The following is a 26,224-nucleotide window of genomic DNA, read 5'->3' on the forward strand; positions in this document are numbered from 1 at the left end:
GAGGCGATGCAAACGGGAATAGCCTGGAATTTGGTAAATAGATATCGAGGCTAGGGACATCTTTATTGCCCACCCGGAACTGCCCATCCGCAGTGAACTGTTTCAGGATTTTCACCCATTAATGGAGATATTTATGTCCAAGTCCAGGTTAACTTCCAGGGCAATGTTGCAGTTCCGCACGCCTCTGCTGCCCTTGTCCTCCCGGGTGCTGGAGGTTGTGGCGTTGTCAAAGGGGGGATGAACTCTGCAGATTATCCTATAGGATCAGCCAGAGGCGGCGGCGGGGGGGGGGGGGGGGGGGTGCTGATGTCTGGGCTAACTGAGGGGGCTATGTGCCGATCAAGGTTTATTTATTAGTCACAAGTAAGGCTTACATTAACACTGCAATGAAGTTACTGTGAAATTCCCCTAGTTGCCACATTCCAGCACCTGTTTGAGTCAATGCACCTAACCAGCACGTCTTTCGGACTGTGGGGGGAAACTGGAGCACCCGGAGGAAACCCACGCAGACATGAGGAGAACGTGCAGATTTCGCGCAGATAGTGACCCAAGCTGGGAATCGAACACGGGTCCCTGGCTTTGTGAGACAGCAGTGTTAACCACAGTGCCACCGTGCCACCGTGATGTCACTGCTCAAAAGAGGCAGAAACTATTTTCACCGTTTAAAAAATACTTGGATAGATGTTTGAGGTGTAGTGACCCACAGGGTTACAGATCAAGAGTTTGAAAATGGGATTAGGCACTTCACACTTGGCACAGACAGAATGGGCCAAATTGACCACCTTTGTGGCTGTATATTATCTAAGGTTTTGATATTTCTCTATATTTTCTGTCACTTTATTAGTGGTGCCCTTCAAGGGAAATTTATGCCGCTGCATTTTTTCATTAGAGGTCATGCAGTGGAGTTCTTAAAAAATTATGTCATGTGATGTGGGGGTTTGCTGGGAAGTCAGCAATGTGTTGCCCGTCCTGAATTGCCATTGAACTGAGTGGCTCATTAGGCCTTTTCAGAGGACAGTCAAAAATCAGCCATATTGCTGTGAGTCTGGAGTCACATAGAATAGAAATTATAGAATCCTTACAGTACAGAAGGAGGCCATTTGGCCCATTGAGCCTGCACCAACAACAATCCCACCCAGGCCCTTTCCCCATAACTCCATGTATTTACTCTACTAATCTCCCTGACACTATTTAGCAATTTAGCACGGCCAAACAACCTAACCCGCACATTTTTGGACTGTGAGAGGAAACTGGAGCACCTGGCGGAAACCCGTGCAGACACTGGGAGAACATGCAAACTCCATACAGACAGTCACCCAAGGCCAAAATTGAACCCGGGGTCCCTGGCTCTGTGAAGCAGCAGTGTTAACTGCTGTACCAGCTACCACCCATGTAGGCCAGACCAGGTGAGGATGGCAGAATTCCTTCCCTAAAAGCCATGATGCAGAGATTTCGACGTTGGACTGGGGTGGGCACAGTAAGAAGTCTCACAACACCAGATTAAAATCCGACAGGTTTATTTGGAATCACGAGCTTTCGGAGCGCTGCTCCTTCATCAGGTGAGTGGAGTGTGTGCTTTGCTCTGCTTCACTCACCTGATGAGGGAGCAGTGCTCCGAAAGCTCGTGATTCCAAATAAACCTATTGGACTTTAACCTGGTGTTGTGAGGCTTCTTACTGTTTCCTAAAACAACATGGGTTTTTACAACCATTGATAGTTTCATGCTCATCATTACTGAGACTAACTTTCAATTCCATGTTTTCAAAAAATAATTACATTCAAATTCCACTAGCAGGATGCACGTTGACCTCCTGGAGTCAAATTCACAGATTGGCAGTTCAGTTTTGTCAGAGAGCTGGCGACAATGCGGTTCTGGGTGATACCTGCACTTTTCCTTCATTTATATGAAACTGTCTCGTGTGGGAAAAATGATAGAGGAGCTTCCTATTACTCAACTCAGTCTTTTAGCAGAGCACACAGTTCTGCCCTTTTAATCAAAAAGATTGCCATATAATCAAATTTTTATCACGTTTATACAATCCCATTCTTCTTTTCAACAATCTTTAGGATTAATTGCGAATCGCACAAAAAGAAATGCAGTTCTGAAATTATTACGTATAATGTCAATACATTTGTGTGAAATTTCAGCACAGCGGCACAGTGGTTAGCACTGCTGCCTCATAGTGCCAGGAAACTGGGTTGGATTCCCAGCGCAGGTCACTGTCTGTGTGGAGTTTGCACGTTCTCACCATGTCTGTGTGGGTTTCCTCCGGGTGCTCCAGTTTCCTCCGACACGCCAAAGAGGTGCGGGTTAGGTGCATTGGCTATGCTGAATTGTCGCTTTGTGTCCAGGGATGCGTAGGTTAGAGGGATTAGCAGGGTAAATTTGTGGGGTTACGGGGATAGGGCATAGGCGGGATTGTTATTGGTGCAGACTCGATGGGCCAAATGGTCTCCTTCTGCACTGTAAAAATTCTCTGATTCTCACTATTTTGAAAATCTATATAAAAGTCAGAGAAGTGAGATTTTCATAGCTAGCGCCTTACGGCGTAATTTCTGGCACCAGTTTATTATAGTGCAAGATTATCCCAATTTTTCAAGATCTGTCAGATCAAATAAATTACCTACACCTTTGGATATTGTTAAGTAAAAGTCAAGCTAAGAAGTGCAGTGACAACTTTATGGTGCGAGAATTATGCTGGTCATTTAGCGAACCTTACTCAACATTACTTTACGATAAAAAGCTTCCAATGTTGGACAGACATTGGCAGTAGCAACTGTGTTAAGATACTTAAGCATTGCGCAAGAAAATTTTACACTGTTAATGCAATTAGTTTACTTCAACAATCTTCAAAATTACAGAAAGGTCGGTGATTATGCATGTTTTTAAGCATGAGCAATTAATGGCTCATCGTCACTCTTCATCCTTATTTTTCGGAATCCTCTTTAAACTTAGCGGCGTTAACATCAGAAATGAGATGTTGTGATGAAAAGGAACTTGCACTTGGAGGAATGACTTTCATATCATCGTGATAACATGAAGAAATTCACAGGCAGTCAGGTGTGACCCCTGTGATAGAATCACAGAATCCGACAGTGCAGAAGGAGGCCATTCGGTCCATCGAGACTGCACCGATCACAATCCCACCCAGGCCCTATCCCCATAACCCCATACAGCTACCCTAGCTAGTCCTCCCTGACATGAAGGGACAATTTAGCATGGCCAATCCACCTAACCCGCACATCTTTGGACTGTGGGGAGAAATCGGAGCACCCGGAGGAAACCCACGCAGACACGGGGCGAACAGATAGTGACCCAAACCGGGAAGCCAACCTCGGTCCCTGGTGCTGTGAAGCAGCAGTGCTAGCCAATGTGCCACCCCAAATAATGCAGGGAAATACAGCAGCCAATTTATACACAGCAAAATCACACAAACTTAATGAGATTTTTTATTTAAGAGTGCATTTGTTTCACTGGCATTGGCAGAGGGAAAGAAGTTGGACAGGACACTGAGAGAGTTCTCCTGCTTTTATTTCAGATAGTGCTAAGTGATAATTAGGGCAAATTAGGTCATTAGAAAGCGTAAAGGAGAACATGCCCCTGTCTACATCACTGGGGATGAAGTAGAAAGGGTCGAGAGCTTCAAGCTTTTAGGTGTCCAGATCACCAACAACCTGTCCCGGTCCTCCATGCCGACACTATAGTTAAGAAAGACCACCAACACCTCTACTTTCTCAGAAGACTAAGGACATTTGTCATGTCAGCTACGACTCTCACCAACTTTTACAGATGCATCGTAGAAAGCATTCTTTCTGGTTGTACCACAGCTTCGTATGGCTCCTGCTCTGCACAAGACCGTAAGGAACTACAAAAGGTCGTGAATGGAGCCCAATCCATCACGCAAACCAGCCTCCAATCCATTGACTCTGTCTACACTTCCCACTGCCTCGGCAAAGCAGCCAGCATAATTAAGGACCCCATGCCCCCCAGACATTCTCTCTTCCACCTTCTTCCATCAGGAAAAAGATACAAAAGTCTGAGGTCACATAACAACCGACTCAAGAACAGCTTCTTCCCTGCTGCCATCAGACTTTTGAATGGACTTACCTTGCATTAAGTTGATCTTTCTCTACACCCTAGCTATGACTGTAACACTACATTCTGCACTCTCTTGTTTACTTCTCTATGAACAGTATGCTTTGTCTGTATAGCGCGCAAGAAACAATACTTTTCACTGTATGTTAATACATGTGACAATAATAAATCAAATCAAATCAAATCAAAAACAAGACCTCACTTCCTTTTTTCACCCAAAAACAGAGCTGTCTAAAACTGGGTACAATCCCGTGCTGCCCAGAATCCGAGACTATCAAACTGCAGACCCATGCCGGGCGTGCCCAGGCAACACAGCAGCAAAGAGAAATTCAATATTGGGCAGCTGTGCTGCCGCAAACGCATCTCAGGTTTGTCCTGGCAAAGGGAGGGAAGCAATAAAGAGGAAGTGATCATAACAGGGAAAGGGCATGATCGCGAGAGGAAACGGAGCAACCTGGAATGGGAAGAGAGGTCAGTGGGATGATCAGAGGAGAGGAGAGGGGGTCAGAAAAGGGAAAGTAATCGGGAAGGTTGGGGGGAGATGATGCATTTGGTGGGAAGGTGCATCTCTTTTATGGCACAGTGGTCTGTGCGGAGTTTGCACGTTCTCCCTGTATCTGCGTGGGTTTCCTATGGGTGCTCCGGTTTTCTCCCACGTTCGGAAAGACGTGCTGGTTAGGTGCATTGACCTGAACAGGCACCGGAATCTGGCGACTAGGGGAATTTCACAGTAACTTCATTGCAGTGTTAATGTAAGCTTTACTTGAGACTAATAAATAAACTTTAACTTTAAAAATGGTTGTAGTACCATTATATTTCTTGCCCAGAATCTTCAGCGTTCCCTCAGTACAATAAAATGGCTGGATGCTAAACTGATGAACACATTTTTTGATTTGATTTATTATTGTCACATGTATTAGTGTACAGTGAAAAGTATTGTTTCTTGCGTGCTATACAGACAAAGCATACCATTCATAGAGAAGGAAATGAGAGAGTGCAGAATGTAGTGTTACAGTCATAGCTAGGGTATAGGGAAAGATCAACTTAATGCAAGGTAAACCCATTCAAAAGTCTAATGGCAACAGGGAAGAATCTGTTCTTGAGTCGGTTGGTACGTGACCTCAGACTTCTGTATTTTTTTCCCAATGGAAGGAGGTAGAAGAGAGAATGACCAGGGTACGTGGGGTCCTTAGTTTTGCTGGATGTTTTTCTGAGGCAATGGGAAGTGTAGACAGAGTCAATGGATGGGAGGCTGGTTTGAGTGATAGATTGGGCTTCTCTCATGATCCTTTGCAGTTTTTTCCGGTCTTGGGCAGAGCAGGAGCCGTACCAAGCTGTGATACAACTAGAAAGAATGCTTTCTATGGTGCATCACAGTGTTTAGCACTGCTGCCTCAGAACGCCAGAGACCCAAGTTCAATTTCAGGCTTGGGTCACTGTCGGTGTGGAGTCTGCACATTCTCCCCGTGTCTGCGTGGGTTTCCTCCAGTTTCCTCCCACAATTCAAAAAATGTGCTGGTTAGGTGCATTGGCCATGCAAAATTCTCCTTCAGTGTACCCGAACACGCGCAGGAGTGTGGCGACTAGGGGGTTTTCATCGTAACTTCATTGCAGTGTTAATGTAAGCCTACTTGTGATACTAATAAATAAACTTTAAAACTTTTGCCGGCCTAGATTTGGATTGATTGTCTGGGCTGGGGTTTAAATCCACAACCTTCTACATCGGGGAAGTGGTTGCTATCACTGAGGTAAGTCTATTATACATAATTGATCTTGGCTAGCTTGTAACTACAGTAAATTACATTTTAACAATGCATCTATTGCAGTTAAAAAAAACCCCTCCAAAGTGTGTATTGAGGGTATTATCTAACAAATTTTGAAACTGAGCCATCTAGAGTGACGTTAGGACAGATTTTTCCCAGGCTGGAAGAGTCAATTACTAGGGGACATAGGTATAAGGTGCGAGGGGCAAGGTTTAAAGGAGATGTACAAGGCAAGTTTTTTACACAGAGTAGGGTGGGTGCCTGGAACTCGCTGCCGGGGGAGGTAGTGGAAGCAGATACAATAGTGATTTTTAAGGGGCATCTGGACAAATACATGAATAGGATGGGAATAGAGGGATATGGTCCCCAGAAGGGTAGGGGATTTTAGTTCAGTTGGGCAGCATGGTCAGTGCAGGCTTGGAGGGACGAAGGGCCTGTTCCTGTGCTGTAATTTTCTTTGTTCTTTGACTTAAAAATCTAGTCAAAGGGGTTGGATTTAAAGATCATGTCAAAAGGAGGAGAGGGTGGAGGAGAGGTTTAGGGAGGGAATTCCAGAGTGTGGATAAATAAAGGCCAATCTGTCAATTATGGAGCTATTTAAAAATGGTATTATGCAAGAGTCGAGAATTGGAAAAACGCCAAAATCTCAGCATGTTGTAGATAGGGAGGGGCCAAGGCTTGGAGGAATTTGAAAGCAAGGGTGATAATTTCACAATTGCAGCATTGCTGGATCAGAAGTCAAGCTAAGCCAGCGAACGAAGGGGGTAATGGATGAAGGAGATTTGGTGTGAGTTTGAAATTGGGCAGCAACATTTAGTACGAGTTTAATTTATTGCGGGTGGAAGGTGGGAACATTGGAATAGTTAAATCTAAAGCTAATAAAGCCAAGGTGTTTTGGAAAAAAAAAATCACTCGTAGATTCCTACAGAAGGAGGCCATTTGGCCCATCGAGTCTGCAGCGACCACAATTCCACACAGGCCCTATCCCCACAACCCCATACACTTACCCTAGCTAGTCCCCCTGACACTAAGGGGCAATTTAGCACGGCCAATCCACCTAACCCACACACCTTTGGACTGTGGGAGGAAACCGGAGCAAACCCACGCAGACACGGGGAGAATGTGCAAATTCCCTACAGGCAGTGATCTAAGCTGGGAATCGAACCCGGGTCCCTGGTGCTGTGAGGCAGCAGTGCTAACCACTGTGCCACCGTGCCACCCCACTCGTGGTAACACGGCACATGATAAACAAGCCTGATAACTCATGCTGGGCTTAAGATGGCTGAATGTGAAGCTGACGAGCATTTTTGTCTGCAATACTGTGATTTAAGTAAGGGTCTGCTTTGAATATTTTCTGCTTCGCCCCATCACCAAGTTGATTAACGTGAAGGATGGTCAAACTGGTTGGAAGTCAATTACATTATTTCATGCATAGATTTGCTTCATGCCTAAAGGAATCATCCTGGATTTTGTTCCAGTGCCAGAACACTTTGCTACCCAGGATACAGGCTAGATTTATACACTCTCTCAAAATAGTGTGTCGTCGTTTTTTCTTCTGATAGAAAATAATTCCACCAGTTTCCCCCATTCATTCAATTGATTGGTGTTGATATTTGGAGTAAGTTGAAATGACGACATGCAGGGTTTCGCTGATGGTTGGGGGGCGGGGAGGCGTAATGTACAAAAGGGTTTTGTTCTTTGCTCATCGAGAAGGAAATATAACAGCCTCATGTTCCTGAGTATCCATATCATCACTGGAGCTTATTCCCAATGGAGTTAGTGCAAATCGGTCACAAATAAATAATGGTTTCGGTACAGGTAGTTACTTTGGTATAATAAAATACAAAAGTTGGCTCTTTGTCTGGGTGCTCCTCAGGCATTGAATGTGTATTTAATGCTCCAAAGATGTGCGGGTTAGGTTGATTGGCCATGCTAAATTACCTCTTAGTGTCCCAAGAGTGTAGTTGGGTTGATTGGCTATGCTAAATTATCCCTTAGTGTTCCAAGATGTGTAGGTTAGGTTGATTGGTCATGCTAATTTACCTCTTAGTGTCCCAAGATGTGCAGGTTAGGTTGATTGACCATGCTAATTTATCCCTTGGTGTCCGAAGATGTGTAGTTAATTTTTTTAAAGTTTTTATTTATTAGTGTCACAAGTAGGCTTACATTAACACTGCAATGAAGTTACTGTGAAAATCCCCTAGTCGCCACGCTCCGCCGCCTGTTCGGGTACATTGAGGGAGAATTTAGCATGGCCAATTAAACTAAGCACCACGGTGTTTCAGGTTGTGGGAGGAAACTGGAGCACCCGGAGGAAGCCCACGCAGACATGGGGAGAACGTGCAAACTCCACACCGACAGTGACACAAGTCGGGAATCGAACCCGGGTCCCTGGTGCTTTGAGGCAGCAGTGCTAACTACTGGTTAGGTTGATTGGCCATGCTAAGTTATCCATTAGTGTCCCAAGATGTGCAGGTTAGGGTGATTAGTGGGGTAAATATGAGGGGTTACGCGGGTAAGGCCTGGGTAAGATGCTCTGTTGGTGCAGACACGATGGACCAAATGGCCTCCTTCTGCACCGTGGGGGTTCTATGATTCATTCTTATGGTTGCAGGTTGGAATTGCTGCAGTTTGCCACACAGCTGCAAGAACTGTGGGGAGCCGCAAAGCTGTTCCATTACTCAGGAGTGAGGCTAAATCTGTCCATTTTCTTCTCACCATAGATTTGTCGCATAACCAATGGATCCAACATTTGTTTTGCCTGAAACCTGCTCATCTTCCAATACAAAGAACTGTCTATGACCGAGCATTGCAGCCAGGCACACCACAAGGTCCAGGACTACATGCTAAGAAACGCATTAAAGCTTGGTGCAGCCACCTCAAAGGCTCAATAGGGAAAAGACCACAGTTAAAGTCTCCTTGCCGCAACATTCCTCTCCCCCGCCCCCCCCCCCCCCCCCCCCCCCCCCCGCCATAGCAGCCTTATTGGCTGGAACCTGTCTAAAACTACTTGGGCTGTTCCAACCATAGAACATAGGAGCAATGATCGGCCATTCAGCCCCTCAGGCCTGCTACACCAGCTAATAAAATCATGGCTGATTTGATGAGGCCCTAACTCCACTTTCCCAGCTGTTCTCCTTAATCCTCACAATAACATAAGAATGTTTGACATGAAATGTATTCTGTAAATAGAACAATGTAATTGTCAGTGTAGTGAGACAGCTCAGAGTACAGTGGGATAGGCAATAAATGCTGGCCAGCCAGCAACGCCCATGTCCCATGAAGGAATAAAAAAAAAGAAACTGCACTTCATGTAATTTTTAAGTAATTCAAGATACGTGATAGGACAGCATTTATTGCCCATCCTTAATTGTCCTTGAGAAGGTGGCTGACTTCTTGAACTGCTGTAGTCCCTGTGCTGTTAAGGAGGGAGTTCTAGGATTATGAAGGAACAGCGGAATATTTCCAAGACTGGATAGTGAGTGGCTTAGAGGGGAATATTATGCAGTCATCAACGAACATCCCCACTTCTGACCTTACGATGGAAGGAAGGTCATTGATGAAGCAACTGAAGGCAGCTGGGCCCAGGACAGGACCCTGAGGAACTCCTGTAGTGATGCCCTGGAGCTGAAATGCTGACCTCCAACCACCACAACCATCTTCCTTTATGCGAGGTATGAATCCAACCAGTGAAGAGCTTTCCCCAATTCCCATAGATTCCAGTTTTGTTAAGGCTCCTTGGTGCCACACTCAGTAAAATGTAGCCTTGATGTCAAGTGCAGTCACTTTCACTTCACCTCAGGTATTCAGCTGTTTTGTCCGTGTTTGATCCAAGGCTGTAATGAGGTCAGGAGCTGAGCGATCCTGGCAAAACTCAAACAGCGTCAGTGGGCAGATTATTGTTGAGTAAGTGACACTTGATAGCACCGTTGATGAACCCTTCCATGGTTTTGCTAATGATGGAGAGTAGACTGATGGGACAGTAATTGAACGGGTCGGATTTATCATGTATTTTGTGCACAGAACATACCTGCCGGGTTGATGCCAGTGTTGTAGCTGTACTGGAACAGCATGGCTAGGGAGCTTGACAAGTTCTGGAGCACAAGTTTTCGGTACTATTGCTGGAATACTGTCAGGGCCCATAGCCTTTGCAGTATCCAGTGCCTTCAGCTGTTTCTTGATATCACATGGAGTGAATCAAATTGGCTGAAGGCTGGCATCTGCAATGCAGGGAATCTTCAGAGGAGGTCACAATGTATTATCCACTCCGGCACTTCTGGCTGAAGATGGTTGCAAATGTTTCAGCCTTGTCACTTGCACTGATGTGCTGGGCTGCTTCCTGATTGTGGAAGGAGATACTTGTAGAGCTTCCACCTCCAGTGATTTGTTTTATTGTCCACCACCATTCATGGCCAGGTGTGGCAGGACTGAAGAATTTAGTTATGGAATCGCTTCACTCTGTTTATCCCTCTTCTTGGTTCCATCACTACCTGCCACAGACCCATTCTAGCAGCTCGGTCAGCAGTGGTGCTACCAAACCACTCTTGGTGATGGACATTGAAGTCCTCCGCGCAGTGTACATTCTGCGCCACTGCCACCCTCAGTGCTTCTTCCAAGTAGTGTTCAACATGGACGATTACTGGCTCAGTATGCGATAATCAGCAGATTTCCTTGCCCATCTTTGATCTAATGCCATGAGAATTAATGGGTTCTAGATTTGATGTTGAAGACTCACAGAGTAACTGTTTCCTGACTGTATACCACTGTGCTGCCACCTCTGCTGGGTCTGTCTTGATGGTGGGCCAGGACATATCCATGGATGGTGATGGTGGTGTCTGGGACATAGTCTGAAATCTATGATCCCCTGAGTAAGATTATGTCAGGCTGTTCTTTATCTAGCCTGGGAGACAGTTCTCCCAATTGTAGCACAAGCCCCAGATGGCAGTGAGGAGGACTTTGCAGGTTCGACAGGACTGATTTTACTGTTGTTGATTCTGGTGCCTAGATTGATGCCATTTTGTCCATCTGGTCTCATTCCTTTGACAAATTTGAAATATTATGTAGTGTACTTTCACCAATTTTTTTCATCAAGTATATTTTCTACAAATTAAAAAAAAACAACAGATCTAACAGGCAATTCCAGCAATTCCTGTCCCATCAGTCTTTATGATAGCACCACTATAGCCTTTCAGTGTGATATTTCATAAAGTTCTTTCAAAGAGCTGGCCCAGACATAATGGGCTGAAAGGTATCCAGCTGGACTGTGTGATTTTGCAACTTGATAGGTACCATTTCAAACTGGTGCAAGGCCTTAAATAGTGTCTCATAACATGTGGCTTGTTGTACTTGGGTGCTGACTCCAGAGTTGCCATTCCACTTCTGCGGTGATGTACAACCACCGGCACTTCGTGCCAGCATCAAAGCAGCAATGTAACTGCACTCCAAACCAAAAGAGCCAAGTTAGTTCCTCACAAGATGTCCCCATTTTCAAAGGAGTCGTCACCAGCAGGGGCAGCAGTGAAGAATCAGTCCTGTGACAGTGAGTTGGTTGATATCTAGGTGCTAATATTGGTAATCTCAATTTGTTCGAGGGAGGCTGTTTTCATTTGACCAGAATTAGGAAACTGGTGAAAAGAATCCAATTTTAATCAAATTAAAAAGAAAAGTGTAAGTGCGAGCAAAGGATGAGGAGAGACTAAATGAGGCCCATAGAGAGAGATCTCATTAAAGTTGGCATCAGGCCAGTCTGCTGACATTTTATAGTCATTAATGTGAAGAATAATTGCAGTGGGCAATTGTTAATTATTTTATTCTATGCATATATTTTATTCATATCAAATGAAGTTTTGTTGAGGGTTCATTTTGAACTCATTGAGGTGAAGTATATAACAGCACTAGACAACTGAGCTTATTCCACCTTCTGCATTCAGGTCTTAGTCCAAGCTTTGCCAGGTTAGGTAGAACACAGGTTGAAGTTCTCCATAGTCTACGAATACCGATTTTCATATTTCATCTATTAAAACTCACAAAATGTACAGAATTCAGGAAAGTTAGGACAACAATAACATTTGGTTTCCATAGAGTTGACATGTTTCATTGCATGGCCTGCACACCAGATTTCTTTTATATTCATTTGTGGGACATGGGCGTTACTGGCTGGGCCAGCATTTATTGCCCATTCCTAGCTACCCTTGAACTGAGTGGCTTGCTCGGCCATTTCAGAGGGCAGTTGAGAGTCGACCGCATTGCTGTGGCTCTGATGTTTTGGGCAAGTGCGGGCAATTGGGACTAGCTTAGTGGTAAAAATTGGGCATCGTGGACAAGTTTTCCATGCTGTAAATCTCTGTGACTCCATTCAAATCGCTTTGATCAATATTCAGGTACATTTCTCCAAATATTAAGGTACACACAGAACAGGGCTAAACCTGGATTGTGTAAAATCTTGAGTGAAAATCCAAATTGATCTCAAAGTGAAATGGAATCAGACTTCCTTCCCTCGGGAGTTTAGTGTCACATCACATCAGTGTCAGGCTGAGTTCTGACCCCGAATTCAGATCCCACACACGAGAATCGCACTGTCATTGCAAAACCAAACCCCTACGCGCCAATATCATAGTTGGAATGTAAATGCTTTCTTGGATATATACATAATATTCAGCTTCATGCAAATGTTAAATTATGGTAATGCGATTGAATGGTAATATTTTCAATTTAGTTATATATTTTGCAGTCCAGTCCAGGTGTAATCCATGCAGCAGCAACAAAAACAGCAAAAGCAATCTTCGGTAAGCTCCAAAGCTCTCAATTAGATAGCTACTATATGTAATAGATTTGACTATTCTTTTTCAATTATGAAATATTATGTTGCTGTGGCCCATATACTTAGATGCAAGATAATTGCCATTTTTAGGTAGTTAATTTGGATGAAAATTGCAAAACTTTAACCACCAGAGTCTCATTAACAACACAGCCAATATTCTTTAAAGGTCAGGCAAACGGTACGTTCATTTTATGGAAGATCTCATTTCACAAAGTTCTTTTTATGTTTCAACATCTCTTACATGCTTATCTAGATTTGTCCATTTAGCCGAAATACTGTCGATATAGATTTCCGTAAACATTCTCTTGTTTATATTTAAATCTAGCTTTCATATCTCACTGGTGTTTAATGATACGCTGTACCTTACATTCCATTATCCGACGTCACCATCGCAGGCGTCAGTTCGGCCTTTTTGAAAGTTAACCCATGGAAAATGAGGGGAGATCTTATAGAAACATATAAGATTATGAAGGGAATAGATAAGATAGAAGCAGGGAGGTTGTTTCCACTGCAGGTGAAACTAGAACTAGGGGCCATGGCCTCAAAATAAGGGGGAGCAGATTTAGGACGGAGTTGAGGAGGAACTTCTTCACACAAAGGGTTGTGAATCTGTGGAATTCCCTGCCCAGTGAAGCAGTTGAGGCTACCTTGTTAAATGTTTTTAAGGCAAAGATAGGTAGATTTTTGAAAAGGAAAGGAAAGGAATTAAGGGTTATGATGAGTGGGCAAGTAAGTGGAGCTGAGTCCATGAAAAGATGATCTTATTGAATGGCAGAGCAGACCCGAGGGGCCAGATGGCCTACTCCTGACCCTAGTTCTTATGTTCTTATGAAAGTGACTGGTTTGGATGGGATACCCAGATGAGCACTCGGATCCTGTGCGGACCAGCTGGCGGGGGTATTCACAGACATCTTTAGTTCTCCTTACTCTGATCTGATGTGCCTATCTGCTTCAAGAAGATGACTAGCATCCCTGTATCAAAGAAAAGCCAGCAGCATGCCGTAATGACTACTGCCCACAGACTCTGACATCTATTGTTTTAAAGTTTATTTATTAGTCACAAGTAGTTACATTAACACTGCAATGACGTTATTGTGAAAATCCCCTAGTCGCCACACTCTGGCGCCTGTTCGGGTACACTGAGGGCGAATTTAACATGGCCAATGCTCCCTAACCAGCACGTCTTTCAGACAACGGGAGGAAACCGGAGCACCCGGAGCAAATACATGCAGACATGGAAAATACATGCAAACTCCTCACAGACAGTGACCCAAGCTGGGAATTCAACCCAGGTCCCTGGCATTATGAGGGAGCAGTGCTAACCACTGTGCCAGTGTGCCACCCACTTCAAAAGGTTAGTCATGGCACAGATTAACTCCAGTGTCCCAGATTGCCTTGATCCACCACAGTTCGCCCATTTCCACAACATGTCCACAATAGACGTCATGTCCCTGGCCCTGACTCAAACTTGGAACACCTGAATAACAAGAACCCCTGTTTATTGACCACAGCTCAGCCTTCAACTCCTGCTCCAAGACCGCAAGAAACTACAAAAGGTAATGAATGTAGCCCAGTCCATCGCGCAAACCAGCCTCCCATCCATTGACTCTGTCTACTCTTCCCACTGCTTTGGAAAAGCAAGGACCCCATGCACATCAAATATATTCTCTTCCACCTTCTTCTTTCAGGAAAAAGATACAAAAGTCTGAAGTCATGTACCAACCGACGCAAGAACATCTTACTCCCTGCTGCCATCAGACTTTTGAATGGACCTACCTTACGTTAAGTTGATCTTTCTCCACACCCTAGTTATGACTGTAACACTATATTCTGCACTCTATTCTTTCCTTCTCCCTATGCACTTTGTGATCATTATGTTTTGTCTGTATAGCGCACAATGGGTTACCATTGACCAGAAATTCAACTGGACTCACCACAGTAACAGTGGCTACAAGAGCAGATCAGGTGTTAGGAATACTGCAGCGAGTAACTCACCTCCTGACTCCCCAAAGCCTATCCACCATTTACAAGGCACAAGTCAGGAGTGTGATGGAATACTCCCCACTTGCCTGCGTGGGCAGTTCCAACAACACTTAAGAAGTTTGACACCATCCAGGACAAAGCAGCCCACTTGATTGGCACCACATCTAAAAGCATCCACTCTCTCCACCACTGACACTCAGTAGCAGCAGTGTGTACTATCTACAAGATGCACTGTAGTAATTCACCAAAGATCCTTAGACAGCATCTTCCAAATCCACGACCACTTCCATCTAGAAGGACAAGGGCAGCAGAAACATGGGAACACCATTACCTGCGAGTTCCCCTCCAAGCCACTCATCATCCTGACTTGGAAATGTATTGCCATTCCTTCACAGTCGCTGGGTCAAAATCCTGGAATTCGCTCCCTAACGGCATTGTGGATCAACCCACAGCACATGGACTGCAGTGATTGAAGAAGGCAGCTCACCACCACCTTCTCAAGGACAACGAGGGATGGGCAATAAATGCTGGCCAGCCAGCCATGCCCATGCCCCACGAATGAATTTAAAAAAACAATACTTTCCACTGCATCTCAATACATTTGACAATAAAAATCAAACCAAATCAAATTCCAAAAAGATGAGTATAAAAGTAATGAAATTCAAATTGACATTATACAGCATCCTGAATGTAGAAATATATAAGTACTTCACAGAGGGAATAACTCTGTCCTGTTTTAAAGCATTGCTAGTTCATTATAGGACAATAGAGTGCAGGCAATGAAACCATGCACTTGCAAAATCCAGCAATGCAGACAGATCCAAGTGCTGTCTTCCCCTGAATAGCAGCCAAGATTGGAAAAGTGATCTGCTTGCAAAGAGGCTATCTTATTGATGGAAATATGGATAGAAAATTGACTATTACAGTCGATGTCGCTTAATGATGGAGGTTGAGTGTTACTGTAGCTTCACAGCAATTGGCAGTGTTGGGGCTGGAGCTTGGCTCCAACTCCTGTTGCAACCAGGTGACATCGCCAGTGATTGGCTACTTTCTGAAGCACAACCTCCCCCCAAAGTCCTGACTTGGAGATATATCACCGTTCCTTCACAGTTGCTGGGTCAAATACCTGGAATCCCCTCCCTCGCGGCATTGTGGGTCAACCCACAGCATGCGGACTGCAGCGATTCAAGAAGGCGGCTCACCACCACCTTCTCAAGGACAACTAGGGATGGACAATAAATACCGACCAACCAGCGACGAATATCCCATGAATGCATTTTTTTAAAAATCCTCTTTTCTCATGTCCTGTTCAGGAATCCCCATTTGCTTTAACAATTTTCTTGTTCCTCGCTGTTGCATTCCCTGAGATTCATGTGATAGCTTCAACTGTAATTCCAGTGAAATTCCCAGCTTTTCCACAATGAGTGCAGCCAGTGAAGTCCAAGGTTCTCTTCCGAACACTTCAGGTGAGTCAAACATTCTCACGGCTCCGTGTCAAAAGTGATTCCCAAGGTTCTCAGCAGCCAAAAGTGACTGCCCGAAGAGTTCAATGAAGGTGGAGGAATCCCTTTGCATCTTGGTGCTGCAGTCTGTCTTCTGTTTCTGGTTCGCTTCAATGTTTTATCATAGAATCCCTACATTGCAGAAGGAGGCCATTCGGCCCATCGAGTCTGCACCAACCAGAAACCCACCCAGGCCCTATCCCCATTACCCCACATATTTATTCTGCTAACCTCCCTGACACTATGGGGAAAATTATCATAGCCAATCCACCTAACCTGCACAGCTATGGTCTGTGGGAGGAAACCGGAGTACCTGGAGGAAACCCACGCGGACACAGGGAGAACATGCAGACTCCACATAGACAGTGACCCAAGTCGGGAATTGAACCTGGGTCCCTGGCGCTGTGAGGCAGCATTCTAACCATTGTGCCACTGCGCTGTCGCCGTGTTATGAGCAATCTTACAAATGAGCAAATCGAAAATTCCCAGGCATAAGTTTCTCAAAGACTTCCTGATACAAGTTTAGGTCTCCTACTCACTTCAGTCACTGGGACTGGAGGTCAGTTCATATGGCCACTGAAATGCTGAATGAACACTTCAACCAACATGGCGATGGGTGCATTTTGTGTGGAATGATAAATGGAAGGCTTTTCCCTTTAAGGAGGTTACCTTTTAATTTTGTCCCTTAGTTTGTTAATTTAGTTTTACCAATTTGCCCCAAAATAGGATAAATGAAATGCTGATTTATTTAATTACTAAACTACAAATGAAATGCTACAAGATGGTTTCACAACTTGTGGTTTCCAGACGGGGTGTGGTTTGGTAAGCAAACGGAAAATGTCAGGCAGCCATTCCTCACATTTACCGCCAGAGATAGTGGTTGAAGAGCTTGGAAAGAGGAATTTAGTATGATGACACTGTGCCTTAAAGAAATGTATTTATATTGTGTTTCTCGTTCGGGGTATGTTTAAATTTCAGCTCTGGCTTACCTGGTGTTGATATGTCTACAAACAAGGCAGCCCCATGCTGAGAATGCAGGAGAATAATTGGCCGTAGATAATAGGGTGTTTATTTTAAAATGAGCGAATGCATTTTTATTTATTTTTGGTTTTTCCCCTGTGGTTTCAGAGTTTAATTAGGTTGATTGCAAGAGACAGAGTCATGTGATTGGGTGAAGCTAAGCTTACAGGGAAACATAGTTGAGTTTCTGCTTGATCCTGAAAGGAGCAAGATGTCTCCCTCTCTCTCTCTCTCTGGAGGCTGCTGTTTGGGACTTGCTAAGAGATGCAGATCTCTCACTCTCCAGGATGTTCAAAGGTTCTAAAACTGTTAACAACTAAAAAAACATAAACCTACGTTGTTTTCTCACTATTTTTGAAGAGGAATTTAAGTCTAAGAGGAATTGGAACCAATAGAGAAAAGTCAGCAGTTAAGAATTGTTATGTTGAAATATTTCAATTGGTGAAAGTTAAACTAATTCATTTGTTACAGTTAAACTGTATTTTAAAAATAAAGTTTGTTTGGTTGAAAGGTTGCTAGTGTATCCATAGAATCACACCTGGAGTGTAACACCTTATCCTCGCACTAATGGAAAAAAACAGTTGGAGTCTAGTCTAACTTCCTAATATACCTTGGGGTTTCTGATCTGGTTCCTAACATTAGTAACAATACCAACTTATATAATGCCTTTCACATTATAAAACATCCCAAGGAGGAGACATTTCTTCACCCAAAGAGTGGTGAGCCTGTGGAATTCATTACCACAGGAAGTAGTTGATGTCAAGACTTTAATGTATTCAAGAGGCAGCTGGATATAGCACTTGGGGCGAATGGGATCAAAGGTTATGGGGAGAAAGCAGGATTATGTTATTGAGTTGGACAATCAGCCATGATCATGCAAATGGTGGAGCAGGCTCGAAGGGCCAAATGGCCTCCTCTTGCTCCTATCTTCTATATTTCTGTATATAGAAGATAGGAGCAGGAGGAGCTATACCTTTATCGATATATACTGATCCATAAGAGTAACACAAGTTACAGAATATGTCTTATTCGCCAAAGTTCTCAATAAGTCCATATAAACAAATAGACGAGATGTGGTAAGATACAGAGCATTCTGAGTCACAAATAGCATACAAAACAATTAGTGTGGATTTGTCATCAAACTCCCCAAGATGCTCGTCACATTGTGAGCCAAGGTCTCGTTGGAACTCTGGTTTCGACACGAGGGTTTCCAAACTCCACTCTCGAAGAACGTGCTTGGAATTTTCTCCCAGAAAACACTTTTGCTCAGGTTCTTTCACCAAAGGTCCACCTCCAGGATTTCAATCTCTCCTTTCAGTATTCCTCTGCCCTGGATTGCCATGTGCATTCAAGTTTCCGCATAATCTCTTAGGTACTTGGCCACACCAACAGAACCATAGTGACTCACAGGTTATATTAAGGTCACCAACATTAGGATTAATTCAGATGTCTGGCTTCTCATTAGCGGACTTCTCCAGGTCTGCACCTTGCAGCTCTGTCTTTAACTGGAAGTCCTTCACTGCTCCTTTAACTTCAGTGAACAGTACCTTGTTTAGATTCTGATTCTTTGGGGTGAATTTTCCTGTTCCACCCACCACAGGAATCAGAGCAGGTGAGAGACGGATCATGGAAAGATCTGTTGACATTGGGCCAGGTTTTCCAGTTTTAGGGCGAGCACAGCCAGAAAATCCCTCCCTTTGTCTCTTTAGCTTCAGTCTTCCTGGAACTCCTCTTTTCATTGCCTGGTTTCTGGAACATTCTGCCCCTTATTTCATTGTCTTGCCTATATAGAATCATAGAATCATAAATTCCTACAGAGCAGAAGAAGGCCATTCAGCCCATCGAGTCTGCACCGACAACAATCCCACCCTGGCCCTATCCCCATAACCCCATGCATTTATCCTAGTTAGTCCACCTGACACTAAGGGGCAATTTAGCAGTTTAGTGGATCGGCCATGCTAAGGTATATGTAGTTTCTGTGAAAAAAACTTCTTGCTTCTAGTTCCAGACTGGCAAGTACTTCTGCTTTTCAATGTGAGCCTCTGGTTTTTAAGCAACAGCTTAGTTTTTTAAACCCATGTTAATTGCCTCCCTACCCACACTTAATCCCATGCACTTCTGTTAAAATTCCCTCCATCGTTTTGTGCTAGCATTTTGCTAGAAGAATGCAAAGTAATGTTAATTCCATGTTCTCTCTCCCTATAGTCCTCCATTTTCTTCTGCTTCAGAAGTTTGTCCAATTTTCCCTTAAAAGTTATAACAGCCGCTACCTCAAAGCTTCCCTGCGGCAAAGCATTCTTTGCTTCAAGAAACCTCTGAATAAAGATATATCTTCAAACCCTTTTCCCCATTGACTTAGTGACAATTGTAAATTAATGAACCCTTGTCACTGACTGGCCAACCAGAGGAAATAGTTTTTCCTGATTCACTCTCTCAACCCTTCATCATTTTACCATGAAAAAAAAACTTTATTAAATCTCTCCTTGATCTGTTCCAGTAACATACCAAACTCCACACAGTAAATTAATATCTAAAACCTCGTTTGACAGAGATGTGCGATGAATTGTAACTAGCGCAGCTAGATCCCTCTGTGCCTCTGGATGGTTATGCAATAAGCAAACTAAACATTCAGCTTAGGAGGTTTTGATCCACAGTCTATTCTGAAATGGTAAAAATGCTGGAATTGGTCTCAGTTTCCCTGATGGAATGGGGAGGGCTGTGAATGCGCTTCCATGCATGGTCAGTGTTTTGGCTGGAACTTGTCTGAGCCATTATGCATCACATAATTAAATAGCCCAGCAGTGGTCACTAGAAAGGCCCATACTTTAATAATGGTCACCTGCAAAAGGCCAAAGGGCAACATGGGTTTGGGAGAAGGCGGTGGAGACTAAAACCAGAGTGTTATGGTTCAGGTCAGAAACTGAAAGAGCCCGCCTGGATCATAAGTTTTGCAAGCTGAATTTGGCTAGGATAAGCATGAGATGTTTCACTTCAGGTATGATTCAAATGATCCACCAGGGAGCTTTTATCAAACAAAGTTTAGTTAACATGTATAGTAAGAACATTAGCAATAACTGTTATCAATTACAAACAAAACAAAACAACCACAACAATGTATAACCTTTAACAAATATATCTCAGATGTTCCAATCAAACAAAAAACTCTTGCCATAGACAAAACCATTTCCATAGGTTTAACCAGCAAAGACTCATGTTCATATGATACTGGGACCGAGACCTTTGCGTTGAAGAATTGACAACCCTCAGTCTTGTATGTTTTAGCAGTCCTCTTGATACACTCAGAACAGTTTGAAGTCAGAACAGCTTCCCAGAACACCAGGGAGAGACTCTAGTCAAGCCACCAACAGCAGATTCTTTACTCCAGGAAGGCGATAAGCCTTGTTTTCAGCTAACCAGCAGAATTTCCAAAACCAGGGAGAGAGTGAGACAGAGACATTTCTTTTCATCTTGATGTCCCCTCTAAATAAAAACTAACAGCAGCTCAAAACTGAAACCAAAAGAGCTCCTGTCCCCTGACATGCCAATCAGTTTTCCTCCTAACAATGCAGAGTTACAAACATCCCAAAACAAAAATAAATAACCGCTGCATAAGCCACTTAAGGAGCAATAAAAGGGCTCCTATTGACAACTCGGCAGCAATGAGATCTGAGAGCTACAGAGGACATGATTTTTAAAAAAACCTCTTAAAGATACACTAACTTCACAAGAGTAATAGACAGGAAGGTAGTTCCAATCTATGCATTTTACTGTAGTGCTTTAGGCTGTAAGTGAGCAACCCCTATGATTATGGAATCATAGAATCCCTACAGTGCAGAAGGAGGCCATTCAGCCCATTGAGTTTGCACCAACTCTTCGACAGAGCATCTTACCCAGGCCCTATCCAGGTATTTATGCCACTAATCCCCCTAACCTACACATCCTGGGACACTCAGGGACAACTTAGCATTGCCAATCCACATAACCTGCACATCTCTGGAGGAAGGAAACCGGAGAAACCTAAAGAGTGGTAAGAATGCCAAACTTCCTGCTGCAGTGAGTGGTTGAAGCAAACAATCTAGTCATTTAAGGGGAAGCTAAAGAAACATTTGAGGGAGAGGGAAATAGATGGTTACAAGGGCAGATTTAAAAGAGAAAAGATAGGAATGATTTCAAGTGGAGCATTAACACCAGCATGAACTGATTGGGCCGAATGGCTTGTTTCTTTGCCATTTAACCTAAGTAATCACCCCCTACCTGCTTGGGAATTGTGGAGTCACGATGGTGCCAGCAAAGTATTGACCTTTCAATTCCGTAGGAGTGGGTAAACCAGTATTAAGAGGCAAATTTGCCCATCTTGCAGACAGTTTTCACCAGCCAACACACCGTGTAGGAGACCTGAGAGGGAATAGTTGGGAAATGGCAGAGAATGTGGTCCAAGTTTTAGATGCATGCAACCAGCCTTGTTCCCCAGTACAGGTCAAGCCAGTGAAATCAGCCCTCTGGAAACCTCTCTACACATTGCTAAGCAAAACAAAAACCTGTCGTAAGCCAACTCAAAAGCATCAAATAATCCCAAGGACAGACCTTAAGAAGAAAATCCAAGGTTGATTCAAGTGGTGCAGGTGGTGGAAAGGACCACTGTTTGAACGATGAATAAAACAACCAATGCAATTACATGATTTATGTTTCAGGAAAGGGAACATTTCTAGCTGCTGAATTATGAAGACTTCCTCAATTGTGGAATAGATTTCGTCTTTCGACTATCCCCGTTACACATCGTACAATACTGCATTATTCATTGTTGGAAGCCTATTTTAACCACAAATCAGAAGATACCTTACATTGTGTTCCACTTTACTAAAATAAGACAAATATTGGAAGTGAAAGCACTTAGACTTCAACACTGTTTGTGTATTTAATTCAGTCACTGCTCCTGCTGTTTGTCTCAAAGAACAAAGAGCAAAGAACATTACAGCACAGGAACAGGCCCTTTGGCCCTCCACGCCTGCACTGACCATGCTGCCCGACTGAACTAAAACCCCCCACCCTTCCAGGGACCATGTACCTCTATTCCCATCCTATTCATGGATTTGTCCAGACGCCCCTTAAAAGTCACGATTGTATCTGCTTCCGCTACCTCCTCCGGTAGCGGGTTCCAGGGACCCACCACCCTCTGTGTAAAAAACTTGTAACTCCTGCTTAGTTAGAGGGAAAGAATTGAAAATTTTGATTGTGATGTACTTTACTCCCGGCACCCATAACATTTTATTTGGTTAATCATTAGATATTTAGTAAACCAGTGGATTAATAATGAAAGTCCTCCTTCAGTGTTGTTAAGTACTGGCTATACTGGCTATGGGTGGCACGGTGGCACAGGGGGTTGAACTGCTGCCTCACAGTGCCAGGGAACCAGGCTTGAATCCTGGTTTGGGTGAGTGTTCCTGTGGAACACATCCATGTTCCATGTTCTCTCCATGTCTGCATGGGTTTCCTCCGGGTGCTCCGGTTTCCTCCCACAGTCCGAAAGATGTGCTGGTTAGATGCATTGGCCATGCTAAATTCTCCCTCAGTGTACCCGAACAGGCGCTGGAGTGTGGCAACCAGGGGATTTTCACAGTAACTTCATTGCAGTGTTAATGTAAGCCTACTTGAGACACTAATGAACAAACTTAACATTCAACTGTTGGTAGTCACTTGACAGAATTCCTTCACCGACACCATCCATCTCTTGTGAACAAAACGAGGGGAATTTTAAAACTCTGGTACCGTGAACTATTCAGCAGAAAGCTCTTTGGCCCAGAGCCCATCTCATCTGAGCTTCCTGGCAAAGAACGGCTGGAGGACGGCCAGAAATTCTGAACAAAACTGTTAAAAAGGTGAGAATTGTCAAATTAAGAGGTAGCTCACTAAAGGTGATAAGTGGTGAAGGTGCAGGCGGTTGTGACTAACCTGTCCTTGTGGTGGGGTGAGGGGAATGGGGGGACCAGGATCAATGGAGATATTGTATGAAAGACTGTTAAATTTGTCTTCTCAAATGGTGCACATGCACTTCAACCAACTCTGGCCATATTCATAGCACAGTGTCTCAAAGGTATGTTCTTGGTGTGCTCTCGCTTGATTTAATATCCGGCACGGTGGCACAGTGGTTAGCACTGCCGCCTCAGAAAGCCAGGGACCTGGGTTCGATTCTGGCCTCGGGTCACTGTCCATGTGGAGCTTGTATGTTCTCCTCATGTCTGCCTGGGTTTCCGTTGCTCCGGTTTCCTCCCACAGTCCAAAGATGTGCAAGTTAGGTGGATTGGTCATGCTAAATTAACCCTTAGTGTCCAAAGATGTGCGGGTTAACTTGATTGGCCATGCTAAATTGAGCCTTAGTGTCAGGGGATTAGCAGGGCAAATATGTGGGATTACAGGAATCGGGCCCGGGTGGGATTGTGGTTGGTGCAGACTTGATGGACCGAATGGCCTCCTTCTGCACTGTAGGAATTCTGTGATTCGACGATTCTGTGAATGGCATTTGACTATTAATTAATCGATGGAAAAGCTGTTGCATTGTGCTAAAAATCAAACTGTTGTCTTCATGGGTCAAGGAGGTCTGCTGGATTTACCCAACCTGCCAGATACATGACTTCAGTCTTTTGGAAGAGCCACCCAGTTGTAACCAACTGGGATGAAAGCCAATCATCATCACTTCCTGTGGGTACCCAATGAAATATAGCCTCACCAGTGACATATGCACCTCCTGACAGCGCTTCTTAATATGAACAATCCCTACACCAAACTAAAAATAACAGAGACATGCATTAATTCCAGTAAGTTTTGCCAGCTCTCCGGGTGCCTTTGTGATATAGATGCCATTGACAGCGGGCCCCCCACATATTCATACAATCACAGAATCTCTACAGTACAGAAGGAGGCCATTCGGCCCATCAAGTCTGTACCGACCACAATCCCACCAGCCCCTATTCCCGTCACCCTGCTGATCCCGCTAACACTAAGGGGCAATTTAGCATGGCCAATCAACCTAACCCACACATCTTTGGATTGTGGGAGGAAACCGGAGCACCCAAAGGAAACCCACGCAGACACGAGGAGAATGTGCAAACTCCACACAGGCAGTGACCTGAGGCTGGAATTGAACCTGGGTCTGCTGGCGCTGTGAGGCAGCAGTGCTAACCACTGTGCCACCGTGCCACCCAGGGAGAGGCAGCACAACTGCAAGCACAACCACTGCATGAGCATGCAGATGGACAGAACTGTAGGTCGGTGGATGCTTGCTCCCCTGTGTTTTCATTCTGCAGCAATCCCTTGTATCCTCCATCTTTGGGTTGTCCACCTCATATCAAGGGATCCCTGGTCTACAACTGGCTTATTAACTCCCTCGACTACCCAAGCCCACATCAGCAATGTACCCATAGTAACGGCCACAGGAATGGAGTGGAGCAAATCATCAGCATTTTTAAACAACAGCTCTGCTGTCTGGATCACACAAAGGGAACACCCCAGTACTCATCAGAGTGTGTCTCCAACTTAATGGTGGTCTGCTCCTCCCCACACCTGGAAACAAAGTGAACATTGAAGCTTTCATTTCCCCAGCGAATCTACTTCATCTTCCGTCAGCCCACCAATTGTAATGCTTTGCAAACACCGAAACCTCAAAATTTGTGGATGAAAATGCTTGATTTATTTTGCAAAGATTTTTTTTGATGCACTAACACTCAGACTTAGCTGATGAAGGAGCAGTGCTCCGAAAGCTCGTGATTCCATATAAACCTGTTGGACTTTAACCTGGTGTTGTGAGACTTCTTACTGTGCCCACTCAGACTGTTATCTCTCAACTTTCTCAGACTTTGTGCGTGTGCCTGCCTCACTGAAATCAGCTCAAATCATAGAATCCCTATAGTGCAGAAGGACGCCATTCGGCCCATCGAGCCTGCACCGAGTGTCTTACCCGCCCTATTCCACACGTTTACCATGGTCCATCTAACCATCACATCTTTGGACACTAAGGTAGTGAAGGTAAACAATGAACTCTCAATTCAGACTAAAGATAAAGGGGTGGCTATCTCAGGGAGTCCCGACCCAATTCAATGGCAATCATGTTCTGGCCACCATCCCTTTAAGAGATAATATCCTGCCTTCAAGAACGGCTGGCCAATCAGGGGGTACACAGTACTTTAATGCCAGTAGCACCAGCAGGAGAGGAGGTGGCCATTGCTGGTACTGCATTCAGCACAGAGAGACAACATGGACACCGCAATCAGACCAAGGGAAGTGGGGTTGAAGTATGCAGAGCCTGTCGTGCAGGCCTCAGCAAGGGGAGGTTGGATAGTTGTGTTGCAGGGAGGGGGAAGGGTTTCCATGGGGGTGGCCCTTGACATCGGGGGTCACCCTTTGTGGGCCTGAGCCCCTGGTTTTGCTGAGCAGTCTCTCCATGTGGTGGTAAAATTCTAGAAGTGATGGGAATAGGCCCTTGCATAGCCCTTTTGTTATTCATCCATGGGACTTGGGCATTGCTGGCTGGCCAGCATTTATTGCCCATCCCTAGTTGCCCGAGGGCAGATGAGAGGCAACCACATTGCTGTGGCTCTGGAGTCACATGTAGGCCAGACCAGGTAAGGACGGCAGATTTCCTTCCCTAAAGGACATTCCTGAACCAGATGGGTTTTTCCGACAATCGACAATGGTTTCATGGTCATCAGTAGATTCTTAATTCCAGATATTTTTTGTTGCATTCAAATTCCACCAGCTGCCGTGGTGGGATTCAAATCCAGGTTCCCAGAACATTAGCTGGGTTTCTGGATTAATAGTCTAGCGATAATACCACTGGGCCATCGCCTCCCCCAGGCCCTTTGTTGGCCAATTGAGGGATTAGTCGCCTCAGAGCAGGAAGATCATAGATCGTAGAATCCCTGCAGTGCAGAAGGAGGCCATTTGGCCCATTTTTTCTGAACCATCTCTCCAATAGAGCATCTCTCCAGAGATCGAGCTAGACTCCAACTTCCTGCCACTGGGAAAATTAATGAATTTGCAAGGAAAT

This window comes from Mustelus asterias, chromosome 1, assembly GCF_964213995.1.
Source record: "Mustelus asterias chromosome 1, sMusAst1.hap1.1, whole genome shotgun sequence".
NCBI lineage: Eukaryota > Metazoa > Chordata > Chondrichthyes > Carcharhiniformes > Triakidae > Mustelus > Mustelus asterias.